Source organism: Elephas maximus, chromosome 6 (genome assembly GCF_024166365.1).
Source record: "Elephas maximus indicus isolate mEleMax1 chromosome 6, mEleMax1 primary haplotype, whole genome shotgun sequence".
NCBI lineage: Eukaryota > Metazoa > Chordata > Mammalia > Proboscidea > Elephantidae > Elephas > Elephas maximus.
The window spans coordinates 116,059,643-116,073,468 of NC_064824.1; the positions used below are offsets into that span (position 1 = coordinate 116,059,643).

At 41.5% G+C, this 13,826-nt stretch overlaps 1 long non-coding RNA gene across 2 annotated transcripts in view; it reads right to left on the minus strand.

The window, feature by feature from the left end:
• Positions 1–8,882, minus strand: part of LOC126078079 (uncharacterized) — a 470,413-nt gene extending 461,531 nt beyond the window's left edge. Inside the window, exon 1 of one of the 2 annotated variants that reach the window (XR_007517957.1) lies at positions 8,817–8,882. This is a non-coding gene — a long non-coding RNA (uncharacterized LOC126078079). The remainder of the gene's footprint in view (positions 1–8,816) is intronic. The other variant, XR_007517956.1, reaches the window with a different exon arrangement.
• Positions 8,883–13,826: the final 4,944 nt, after the last annotated feature.

Genomic DNA, 13,826 nt, shown 5'->3' on the forward strand with positions numbered 1-13,826 from the left:
TAGTCTCTTTTACCAATAGTGCTGGAACAACTGGATATCCATCTGCAAAAAAAAATGAAACAAGACCCATACCTCACACAATGCACAAAAACTAACTCAAAATGGATCAAAGACCTAAATATAAAATGATAAAGATTATGGGAGAAAAAATAGGGACAATGCTAGGAGCCCTAATACATGGCATAAACAGTATACAGAACATTACTGACAATGCAGAAGAAAAACTAGATAACTGGGAGCTCCTAAAGATCAAACACCTATGCTCATCCAAAGACTTCAGCAAAAGAGTAAAAAGATTATCTACAGACTGGGAAAAAGTTTTTAGCTATGACATTTCCGATCAGTGTCTGATCTCTAAAATCTACATGATACTGCAAAAACTCAACTACAAAAAGACAAATAACCCAATTAAAAAATGGGCAAAGGATATGAACAGACACTTCACTAAAGATGAAATTCAGGTCTCTAACAGTTACATGAGGAAATGCTCATGATCATTAGCCCTTAGAGACATGCAGATCAAAACTACAATGAGATTCCATCTCAGTCCAACAAGGCTGGCATTAATCCACAAAACACGAAATAATAACTGTTGGAGAGGTTGTGGAGAGAATGGAACACTTATATGCTGCTGATGGGAATGTAAAGTGGTACAACCACTTTGGAAATCGATTTTGTACTTCCTTAAAAAGCTAGAAATAGAACTACTATACAATCCAGCAATCCCACTCTTTGGAATATATCCTAGAGAAATAAGAGCCTTTACATGAACAGATGCATGCACACCCATGTTCACTGCAGCATTGTTTACAATAGCAAAAAGATGGAAGCAACCAAGGTGCCCATCAACAGATGAATGCATAGATAAATTATGGTATATTCATACAATGGAATACTATACATCAATAAAGAACAATGATGAATCTGTGAAACATCTCATAACATGGAGCAATCTGGAAGGCATTATGGTGAGTGAAATTAGTCAGCTGCAAAAGGACAAATCTTGCATGAGACCACTATTACAAGAACTCAAGGAACAGTTTGAACAGAGAAGAAAATATTCTTTGATGGTTATGAGAGGGGGGAGGGAGGGTGAGAGACTGGTACTCACTAACTAGATAGTAGACAGGAACTAATTTAGGTGAAGGGAAAGACAACACACAATACAGGAGAGGTCAGCACCACTGGACTAAACCAAAAGCAAAGTTTCCTGAATAAACCGAATGCTTCGAAGGCCAGCGTAGCAGTGGCGGGGGTTTGGAGGCCATGGTTTCAGGGGACATCTAGGTCAATTGGCATAATAAAATCTGTTAAGAAAACATTCTGCATCCCACTTTGGAGTGCGGCATCTGGGGTCTTAAATGCTAACAAGTGGCCATCTAAGATACATTGACTGGTCTCAACCCACCTAGAGCAAAGGAGAATGAAGAACACCAAAGACACAAGGTAATTATGAGCCCAAGAGACAGAAATGGCCACATAAATCAGAGACTACATCAGTCTGAGACCAGAAGAACTAGATGGTGCCTGGCTACGATCGATGACTGCCTTGACAGGGAACACAACACAGAACACCTGAGGCAGCAGGGGAGCAGTAGGATACAGACCTCAAATTCTTGTAAAAAGACCAGACTTAATGGTCTGACTGGGACTAGAAGGACCCCAGAAGTCATGGTCTACAGACCTTCTGTTGGCCTAAGACAGGAACCATTCCCAAAGCCAACTCTTTAGACAGAGATTGGACTGGACTATAGGATAGAAAATGATACTGGTGAGGAGTGAGCTTCTTGGCTCAAGCAGACATATGAGACTATGTGGGCAGCTCCTGTCTGGAGGGGAGATGAGAGGGCAGAGGGGGATAGAAGATGGCTGAATGGACAGGGAAACAGGGGGTGGAGAGAAGGAGTGTGCTGCCTCATTACGGGGAGAGCAACTAGGAGTATAGAGCAAGGGGTATATAAATTTTTGTATGAGACTGACTTGATTTGTAAACTTTCAATTAAGGCACAATAAATTTAAAAAAGGGGGGGGACTCACTTAGTCTTAAACTCTGTTTTAACTTGAAGCTCAATATCCCTTCCTCAATTACAAGAGCCCAGTCTGTTTATTCAAACTAAAATCCTTAGACATGAATTTCTAGCCGGAGCTAGCAGGAGAACTTTTCCCATGGAGGGTCCTTGTTTCTGGCTCTCTCTCCACTTCCTGGCAAGACCTCAGTTGGTGCTTCCCCGGACAAGCCACCCTATTGTAAACCTCTCCCTGTACTCACAACTGTGAATATCATACCTGGCTGCAGCCAAGAGATTTCAGGAAATGGTGCTTTGGAAACACATCCTTAAAAACAGATAACGCAGCTGGCAGTGAAGCCAAGGAAAATTACACTCTTTCTGAAAGGTAAGCAGTTTGCTGGCAGCAGGAATCCTACCTGCTCTAAGCCCCAGCCCATCCTTTAATAAATGCACTAGCATATACGGGTGACACACCTACACAGACCTCTCAGCAACTGAGCGGCAGGACATGCCCTTGAAAACCTGAGAAACCCTTTTCCTATCACTCTTCGGAGGACTCTATACCCATTAGAAAGAGCCCTGGTGGCACAACAGTTAGGCACTCAGGAAGGCTGGCAGTTCAAACCCACCCAGTGGCTGCATAGGAGAAAGGCCTGGCAATCTGTTCCAATAAAGATTACAGCCTAGAAAACTCTATGGGACAGTTCTACTCTGTCACATGGGTTCACTATGAGTCAGAATAGACTCAATGGCACTTAATAGCAATAACAACATACCTGTTAGAGCCAGCATCCCTTTGAGGATCTAACCCATAAGGCATGGATCACATACTTCCTTCTGGAGAAACTTTTATGGCTTCCTCTTCCACAATGCAGATAATTAAGACCAAGCCAAGTGGAATTTTTGTAGGCTTTTCTATTTTTTTTTCTAAGGTAGATGCCCCTTTATAGCAAGTTTTACTCATAAACAATGAAGATTTTGTTTCCAATTTGTTGTTGCTGTTGTTAGGTGCTGTCAAGTTGGTTCCTACTCATAGAGACCCTATGTACCACAGAATGAAACACTGCCTGGTCCCGCGCCATCTTACAATTGTTGTTATGCTTGAGCCCATTGTTGCAGCCACTGTGTCAATCCATCTCCTTGCAGGTTTCCTCTTTTCCGCTGACCCTGTACTTTACTAAGCATGATGTCCTTCTCCAGGGACAGATCCCTCCTAACAACATGTCCAAAGTATGTAAGACGCAGTCTCTCCAACCTTGCTTCTAAGAAGCATTCCGGTTGTACTTCTTACAGGACAGATTTTGTTCATTCTTTTGGTAGTCCATGGTATATTTAATATTCTTTGCCAACACCACAATTCAAAGGTGTTAATTCTTCGGTCTTCCTTAGTCATTGTCCAGCTTTTACATGCATATGATGTGATTGAAAATACCATGGCTTGGGTCAGACCCACCTTAGTCTTCAAGGTGACATCTTTGCTTTTTAACACTTGAAAGAGTTAGAGTCTCTGGCAATACAAGAGACAAAATGCTTAAATTATCCCCCTCCAGGATGATAAGCAAAGAGCCAAGTGGGGAAGTATGAGTATTTACTAAGTAGCAAATGTGAAGATAGATATTCTCAGGGAAAGAGGAGGCTTAAGTGAATAAGAAAGGGATTAAAAACAAAAAATAAAAAAAGGCTGTAAAGTGTGAGCTGGAATTGACTTGAGGACGACAGGTTTTGGTTAGAGTGGACTCATAACAGCCCCATGTGTGTCACAGTAGATGTGTGCCATAGGGTTTTCAATGACTGATTTTCTGGAAGTAGATTACCAGGCCTTTCTTCCAAGGTACCTCTGGGTAGACTTGAACTGCCAACCTTTCAGCAGCTAAACATGTTAACTGTTTGCTCAACCCAGAACTCCAAGAAAGGGATTAGCCTCTCAAAAATATGTTCGAATACCAGGGACCACTGAAGTGGCTAATAAGAGCCACAGCCAGCCTGATCTGCCCCCTCCTGCCAGCCCAAGTGAAAGCAGGCCAGGAAGCAGAAATTTTTATTCCCTTCCAATTAGTCTATGAAATCTATATTGTTTATGCCCTCTCCCACAGTGGTTAAGAAGGCACAGCTGCTAACCAAAAGGTCGGCAGTTCGAATCCACCAGCCACTCCTCGGAAACCCTATGTATGGCGCAGTTCTATTCTGTCTATAGGGTCGTTATGAGTCATAATCTACTCCATGGCAATGGGTTTGGTTTTTTTGTTTTTTTGGATGCCCTCTCCCATTATGTGGTGCTTAACTTCTTGCCATCCACACTCTAAGCTCCTGGATGGCAAGTTCTAAAGCATCTGTGTAAACTTGGCACCTGGTATTGAAAATAATAAACAAGGAATACAGAAAGACAGGGAAGGGAAAGACGCTACCTGTTATTATTTATGTTCCATTAATAAAAGATGTGAAAGCTTCTATTTTTCTACAAAATGTAAAGTGTCCTGGTTCTTGGGATTAACTTTATGAAATTACATCAGAATTGTATCTTATATGAGTTTTCGGAACTTAATCACTCTTGGATTTGGATTAAATTAGAACATATCTGGGGTAAATTAAAAAAAAAAAAACTCCCTGCCATGGAGTCGATTCAGACACACGGCGACCCCACAAGACAGGGCAGAACTGTCCCATAGGGTTTCCAAAGCTGTAATCTTTACAGAAGCAGACTATCACATCTTTCTCCTGTATTGCGGCTGGTGAGTTCGAACTGCTGACCTTTCAGTTAGCAGCCAAGCACTTAACCACTGATCCACCTCGGCTCCTGGATCTGGGTTAATTTTTTTTTTTAAAGCAGGACTTAATTTGTGTTTATGGAGGGAGGTTTGACTCTGAAACCCTGAAAACCATTATGACTGGCCATTGCCTTGAAGATATTGGATAACCCTTCAGGAATATTATCATCATGAATACTATTAGTTACTAGGATAGTGATTTTTGTGCTTGTTGTCAGATTCACTCCTAGCCATTACTCTGTCCTGCTCTGTATCATACGGGGCTGACCTCTGTGATCTACATTTCCCAAGTTCCCTTTCCAACTGGATACTGATTAAGTTTAGCCAATGGGAGGCCTCAGCAGGACACTGGAGGAAGGAAGCAGTCAAGGTCTCCCCTTCTGTTTTGGGAGAATTCCTCATAGTCTTCTTTGGGGTTCCACTTCTACTGAGAAGCCCCACCCTCTGTAGTTCCAGTTCCTAAACACTGATGACACCTCCTCCGCCCTTTGTTCCTTCATCCCTAGAGGTAGTGTGGCTTCCTGGTAATCTCTGACTTTCCTCATCTATATGCCCTTTTAGCTCTCGACATCTTAGTAGCTAGTTTCCATATTAACTTCTCTCTCTTGACCTACTTGGCATAGGTAATCTATTCTGACTGAATCTTGACTGCTACCTATCATTTTATATGCTCCTTTCCCAGATCCCACTACTCTGTCAAACCATGAGGAATTAAAACTATGCATATTTATAAATTTAATGACAAAGGATCCTCCAGTTCAATCAACTTCCTAAACTAGATCATAACCTGGCTGGAGGAGTTTAGACAGTAGTGTGCTGGTAAATACCAAATAATTGGTTCTCCAGGAGGGAAAACTCCTGATTTATAGCATTTGCCAATTTCCATGGTGTAAATACTCACAGTATGGCCAATTTCCAGCTACCAACATAGTATCAGTGACTATAGACTTGAGAAAAGCTACACAATGAGCTCTCTCAAGCTGGTGCTGCCAGCTCTGGCACATTGCTGAGCTTAGTCCTACCAAGAGAGATGTCTGAGGAGCAATAATAATAAGCCTTGATGCAGCTGAATAGAGAAAGGTATTGGGCATATGCTAAAATGCTCTAAACAAAATAGAGAAATTTTGGAGGCTGCAGGGAGTGAGACAGGCGCATGGAAAGCGGAGGCAGCAGACAGCCAAAAACAGGAGAAGAAATGTCAAATAAGAATTTGGGGAGTAAAGTCTGAAGAGTCATGGGCTGTAGTTGCCTCTATGGGAACTATGAAATCATCACTAAAAGATCCCTTTGTTATTAATGTGTTAGAGAGTTGAAATTATTTGGGGGTGGATTGAGAAGCTTAGGGAGCTACCAAAGAGGAGCCTAACTACAAGCAGGTTACAACGGACCATAGAGCTTTGTCACTAGAAGGGGGCCTTAGGGATTATCCAGTCCAACAGCATTATTTAACTGATGAGGAAACTGAGCTTCAGGAAGGCCAAGAACCCCTAGACATACAGCGGCAGAGCCAGGGCTAAAACTTAGTTTCCTAATAAAGCCACTCATTCATTCATTCATTGAGCAAATATTCCTCGGTACTGGAAGTCTATTATGAGCATAACAGACACGTTCCTTATCTTCATGGAATTTACTACCCAACAGGAGACAGAAGGATTAAATACATCATCACAGTTTGTAACTATTTTTTCACATGATAAATACTATGAAGGAAAAGTGTAGGATGTTTCGATAGCATCTTACATGAACACCTAATTTAGATGGGGGAGTGGGGAAAGGTATCTTTAATGAACTCTGACACCGAGCTGAGATAGGAAGAAGAATATGAGTCTATCAGCTAAAAATGAGGCGCAAGAAACTTCCAGGTAGAGGGACTTCACAAGCAATGGCTCTGCTTCAGGGTTTGAGTCCCCCACAAAATGCCACTTTGAATAGCATGTCCTCTCTGTTTCATTACCATAACTGCTCCAAAACTTATTGAAAACTATAAGCCCTAAGTTATAAGATGATAAAACTTTTTTGTAATGTAGTACCTTCAATTTAGGTGCAAATATAAGAGTGTGGTTGGCTTTTACCCATAAAATTTAGAATGAAAATTGGTGGGTGATTTGGGCATGGGCAGTATAGCTCTGAATTTTTAACCTCTCTTCAATGAGAGCTATCACCACACCCTGCAAGCCCCACACAAAAGTGAAGGCCCTGCTTCTCTCTCTAGAGAAACCTGAGATACAAGATCACATCCTCCACTTTTACCTGCTAAAACCTAGTAGTGATATTCCTATCCTCTCCCTGACTAGGTGAGGTGGATCACAAGGAGCCCTCAAATTCCTGGAACAATGTCCACTCCCACATCACCTTTCATTACGCTCCACCAGAGCAGGTGAGAGCTGTGATGCATTCCTTTCCCCTGGAATTGGGAATGCCTCCCACCCCTGCCACTTTCCTCCCACCTTGATCTACCACCAGGCTGGGAGGAGACAATAAAGCTTACTCTCGATTTCATATAGGGTCCATCACAACATGCTTCCTACACTATAATTCCATCCTTGCTTTGTCAAATATCAACCAGAGCCAGGTCTATCTTCAGTTTTCAGGACCTCTCCAGCCCTTAGCTTTGGACAAAGCAAATACTCTCAAATATTTGACTTGCTGCAAAAATCCATATAAATTTCATTTTCCTCATCTTTAAAATGGATGCATGCAAGCCAACTTTTTCAGGGAAGTGGTTAAGAGCTACAGCTGCTAACCAAAAGGTCGGCAGTTCGAATCCACCAGGCACTCCTTGGAAACTCTATAGGGTAGTTCTACTCTGTCCTATAAGGTTGCTATGAGTCGGAATCAACTCGATGGCAACAGGTTTGGTTTTTTTTGGTTGGTTACAGGGAAGGACAAATGGCCCACTTGTAAATGCTCTGGACTTCTTCCTGAAGCACCATCTGGAGAGCCAAGTGCAATAATCTCATGGATAAGATACTGAGGACTTTTGTGTGAAAAGCCTCTGTCCAAGAGGTCATAATCCTAGCCCACTAATATCTGAGGGAACCCTGGTAATGCAGTGGTAAAGCACACAGCTGTAACCGAAAGGCTGGCTATTCAAACCCACCAGCCGCTCTGCAGGAGAAAGATGTGGCAGTCTACTTCCACAAAGATTACAGCCTTAGGAACCCCATGGAGCAGTTCTACTCTGTCCTACAGTGTTGCTATGAGTCAGAATCAGCTCGATTGCTGTGGGTTTTAATATCTTATGGCTTTTGGCATGTTGCTTGAGTTCCTTCAGACTCAATTTCTCTCCTTTACAAAATGGAATAAATAATACTTTCTAATAAACTTGCATCATAGGAACAATTCCTAAATTTGTGCACTTTAGAAGGAAAGACAGCAGGAAGATCTAAGTTCATTGCATTATTTTTTGTGAATATTGGATTAATCTAACTAGAGGCAGAGGCTTTCAAAGTATCCCCGTGAAGAAATCAGCAAAGATATGCACAGAAATGACATTTTTCTTCTTGGAATCTGGCATGACTATTCATTTTCATGTCAAGGAAAAGCAATTCTCATCAGTATTGTTTAAAATGCTGAGTCTCTCTTTCCTGAGTCTCCAGAGCACAAGAGACTGCACATTTGGGAGTTCCTGGTGTCTCTGGAAAACAACTTATTTCCTTTCCCAGGCTTCCCAACCCTACCCAAGACAACTTGTCATTGAGATTAACCTTCCTGGAGAGGCACCCAGGAGTGGACTCTGAGAATGTGAGAGCTGTCAACCTGTTACGAACCTGACATTGTGTGTGACTCAAGGAGGACACACATCAGCGTTAGAGAAGAAAGCTGAAGCTACAAAACATGCCCTGGAAAGGAAGAAAGTTGAAGTTATATCTTCACTGTCTCACTGTTCTGAAACAGGAAGACACCGACCCTGTCCCTCTCTGGCCATTCAACATTTCACTCACAAAATCTCCTCCCATAGACTGTCTTTGGTTCAGTTAATCAACTGTTCCAAAAACCAGCCCACCCCCCCTCCCCCCGCATCCCAGTTCATAGCACTTACTCGTTTTCATGAGAAAGGTATTGATTCAGAGTGCCTGATGGCTCCCTGCTAAACCATTGATTTTTATTAAATGCCCTGCCCTCTAGTGCTTTGGCAGGTCCCAGAATTCTGTTCTCTTGTGTTCCTTTCCATTTTCTTCATTGTAAGCCCCTCCTCCATCAAATAAACCCTAACTTGGGTTTAAGACCTTCCTGGAAGACGATTCTATAGCCTCCCTTTCTAGACCTTCACAACCCTTACTCTCATTCAAATGAGAGAAAAATCACCAAAGGCCTCGTTGTCCTTGCCCCCCAGCAGACCCTCGTAAATTCACAGCGAGGTTCTTTTTTTTAATTAAAGCGTCCAAATAATTAATGATCAACTCCATTTGTGCCATTGAAAACCCAAATGTCACACGGTTGAAAAGACCCAACCAAATAATTCAGTGTACCCTATAAAGCTTAAAAAAGCAGAGCCCAAGAGGCCTGCATGACTGGTTTCTGTGCTGTCTGAAAAGCTTGGTTGGGTTTTTGGACACTTGATTGGATTCCAGGAATTATGTGCCCAGAGCACAAAGGGCTCTTTTGATGTGTCTGTGCTATAGCTCCTCCCCCTTTTCCTCCTCACTTTACCTGGGATACACATCCTCCTTGTCTCCCAAGTTGGAAAAAATAACCCATGGAAGACAGGAAAAAACAGCAGAAAGAAAGTCAACGGTGGGGGTGGGGGAAAAACTCTGTAGTTCTTAGTCTGAGTTTGGTTACTAAAGTCTGGTTATTCCAAAAGGAATAGGAGAAATAGAATCCACACAATGTCTATGACTAGACACTGGGAAAATGGAATGCAAAGATGCCTTTTGTTTGAACCTGGTCCCTTGAGCTGTGGGTAATGACTGTGTCTCCCAGGCAGGACCTGCTGGTTTCAAAGAGTCAGAGGTACTACTGACCAACCCTGGAAATCAACATGGACTTATAAGCCTAATTCAGGCAGAGAATCTCTGAGACAGTGAGCCCAGCCTGCTGATTTTCCATGGGTACTAGAATATTCAAGAAAGATGGAGAGAGGGACAACAGAGCCTCCGTTCTGGAGCTAGAATGCCCTGAGGAAAGCAGTGCCAGCTAAATGCTAATACTGTGTAAGCATTGGCACTGGGAGACAAGACTGTGGCTCTAGCCCCAGTATTTGGGGTGCTCAGATTGGCAGCAAAGGGCAGTGAGCTGGTAGTAGTATAGTGCTACCCCAGACCTTTCTGGGCTAACTCGAATAGACTGCTTTGTCCTTTTAGTCTACTTTTCCTTCTCTACAAAATCGTGAGTTTGGACTATACCACCATCAGTTCTGAGACTCTGTTTCAAAAATCTATTGCTGTGTAGCAAACTACCCCCAAAATTGATGGCTTAAGACAACAATCAACTTATTTAGGCCTTCTTTAATTCCTCTCAATAATGTTTTATAATGTAGAGGTTGTATTCATATACATCTTTCATTTGATTTATTCCGAGTATTTGTTATCTTTGATGCTATTGCAAATGGCATATTTTTATTTTATTTTTTAACTGTCTGTTGCTGATATATAGAAATACAATTCCTTTCGTATATTTAGTTTGTATACAGTCACCTCACCAAACTCACTTATTAATTCTAACAATTTATCTGTAGATTCTCAATCTGTCTTTTCCTCACCACTAGCTCTCAGCTGGTGAGATCACAGGGAAGATACTTGAAGTATTGTTTAGACTTTTTGTGTTGCAAGCAACAGAAGTGACTCTGGCTAACTTAAATGTTAAGCAGAATTTATGTTAAGGCTATGGCGCAATTGTGTGAGTCACAGGAAAACAGAAACTTTCAAACCTCAGAAAAGAACAGAGTCAAAAAAAAACATCAGGGACCCAAGAACAACTTGACTATCTCTTTAGGATGTTCCGTCTGGGTGAATCAACTCAGGACTTCCCTTATGTCACTCCTCTCAAGATTTAAATTCTTCAGAGAGCATGTCTTGTCTCTATTTAGGTCCAGCCCTTGGCCATGTTGCCAGGTGATTGACAGGCCCACCAAGTCTGCATGCGACACCAGAGAAGTTCCATGAAGGAAAATTATTCTGCTGCTACAAGAAATGAGAATTGATGCTGCAGAGACAAAACAACACGTGGTCACCATGTATAGTAATCTAATTAGGTCTTTCTGCCCCTCACCCATTTTATCAGGAATACACATTAGCACTTGAACATTTTGGTGATAACAGTGGTAATGGAGATAATTACCATCTCAGACAACCTTATATTCCTATCTAGCCATCAAAAGTGATTTGGTTCACTGTCAATGACCCACATTATTCATTTTACATGAAAGCAGATCTTAGCCTAGCTTGGCTTTTCTGGGCTCCAATCCACTTCCCACTCCTCCATTAACATGTGCTGTGCTGTTGAAATTGGTTTGATTAATAACCAAATGCATGTGTGCTCTATCTTGCTCTTTTGCCTCTGTCTTCTGCCTCTTTCTAAGGGAGGTGGTGTGTTTATTTTGCTGTGGTTACTTTGGAATAAGAGACCTGGTATTTATCCTGATACAATCAGGAACTATATTGAATTCTCTCTGCTTGTCGAACTGCTGACTCTAGGCTGGAGCAGTTTTATGAAAACATAGTATATACATGATGGTTGTGGGTTTCCTAGGTGTTTTTAATCCATAAGAAAATGGATGGAGGTCATCGTGATCAATTTTCTTAAGGAGACAATTATAAGGAAAATGAAGTGAGGTAGAAAGGCCCTACCTTTGCCATCACCCATCTCCACCTTTATTTACTGCCCTCTCTGGTTTTCATTAGCATACTGACAACCCCAGCTATAGACATTTTCATCCACACTCCAACTACTGCTCTGATCTCAGTTCCAAGTTACGAAACCTAATCTAAACTTTAGAGAGGAAGCTACAAACTGTAACTTTAAATTCGAGTTTAGACTCCCCCAGGATGATTCCAGGAATCGAGTTGGGGAGGGTCCTGGGAATCGGAAACCAAACTACCACCTCCTTCCTCCCTAAAAGGACCTGAGGACTTTTGAAACAAAGCTCATAAAATACCTTTTGCACAACATCTCAACCGAGAGGAATTACAAGAGAATATCTCACCCATCCCGTACAACTCCTCTTAACTAATCCGAGACAGAAGGAGATGTTTCTTACTCTTCAAGATCACTTGAAGGGCATTTCATAATTCCCGTTGGTCAACTGTTTCAAAATATAAGAACTGGATGCCAGGAAAATCTTCCTCATATTCAAACACTAGTTCTTCTTTAAATTCAGACAATTTGTATAACTGAAGCATAAAATTTCAGAATTGGAAGAAGCCTTAAGGACCATCAAGTCCAGAGGTTAAAATAGGTGACCTGGAGATTGAGACCTCAGAAAATCTAATTTTTGATTTTTGTATTAGTTGCCAATGCTTAGATAGTGAGATACTTCCCTTTTAAAAATATAGTTGGCCTCTCTAGAAAAATCAGGAGATCTGGCAACACTGTGGCCCTTATTCCCACGGCAAAAATCAAATTTGGGCTTCCCCCTTTAGACTGGGGCCAAGGGAGGATAATCTCTCCAGTTCATTACAGAGCCCATCCAGTTAGTTTACCTAATTTACCCTAAATGACTAGTGCCTATTGGTATTTAAGTTTGTGAACCTTGAATTTTACTCACAACAAAAAACTGAGAAGCAGAAAAACATCTATCTGACTAAAGCCACCAGCTGTAAGTGTGACAAGAACTAAAACCTAGAACTCATGCCTACTGTTTCAACATTCTACGACTGTAGAGCACTGCTTTTAGGCTCTAACCATGCTGACCTAGGGCATCTGAAGAAGAGCATACCAAACCTTAATGAATCAGAAATTATGTAAGGTGGGAAGGTGTCATGATAAAAAGTAAAACCTTTGATTTTCATATTTTCTATCACTTTTTGTAGTCCTTAGGTCAATTCAGAAGTATGCTGATAGAAGTCTGCCCAGGGGATTATTAAAGAATATAACTGACCAACATCTAGTAAACAGCAAAAGAAAGGTTCAATGGAAATACCTGGAAGACGTGTGTGTGTGTGTGTGTGCGTGTGTGTGTGTGTGTGGTTTGTTTGTGGGTTTGAGGAGTGGTTCTCAGAGCTTTTAATAAAAATAAAAGAAAGAAAGAAAAGAACCAAGGTGATATCCCCATTTCCAACTGGACACAGAGGGGACTTACAGAAAATATGCAGGTATGGGGAGAATTTTTCCTATTAATAAGAAACAAAAATTCCACTCTAAGAACATGTGTGTGTGAGGCTGTTACACTCAAAGGTCAAGTATGTAAATACAAAAATTAAATAGTATACTTCTCAGTGTCAAAATAGTTCTTTGGTACTATGTAGACACAATCTAAAACTGTCTTTGCGTCTCTGAAGAATGAGTGACCAGCAGGCAGAGTAAGAACTCTGTGTCAGCTCTTTCTTGCAACAAGAAAAAAAAAAAAAAATTAGGTTAAACATTAAGGCAACCTCTACAGCTCCAAAATGCCTCATCACTGCAGTCAGTTCAATAGACCGGCTACCATGTGGCCAAAACAGCTGAGGTATTAAGTGCATCATTCGTAACCACCAGTTGTTTCAGCCAAGTATAGACTAAGCCTTTGAAATTGTTTCTGGCTGTGAATGTGGCTCAACATATGGAAAAGTAGCCAAAAGAGGTTTTTATATCTCCTTCCTGTAGCTCTTCACTCATAACCAAGAAGGGCTGGAGAAGGGGCCCTTCTTCCTAAGAGCAGGGACACGAGTTTGAAATATTTGAATTTAGTTGGAGTTTGAAGGAGTCTAATTCCTTCTATTTCACCAAAACACTCATAATTGGCATTCATGTGGACAGTAGGGTTTGCTAGTTTGACAAGTGGTGGGAGAAGGCTTAACCAAGAGTTCTTTCTCATGGTCAACTTATTTTTAATAAGCTTGGTGGCCTGTGCTGTTTACTACACAAATAAACTGATTAACATACATTCTGCCCCAGAGCTCACTAGCTAGGG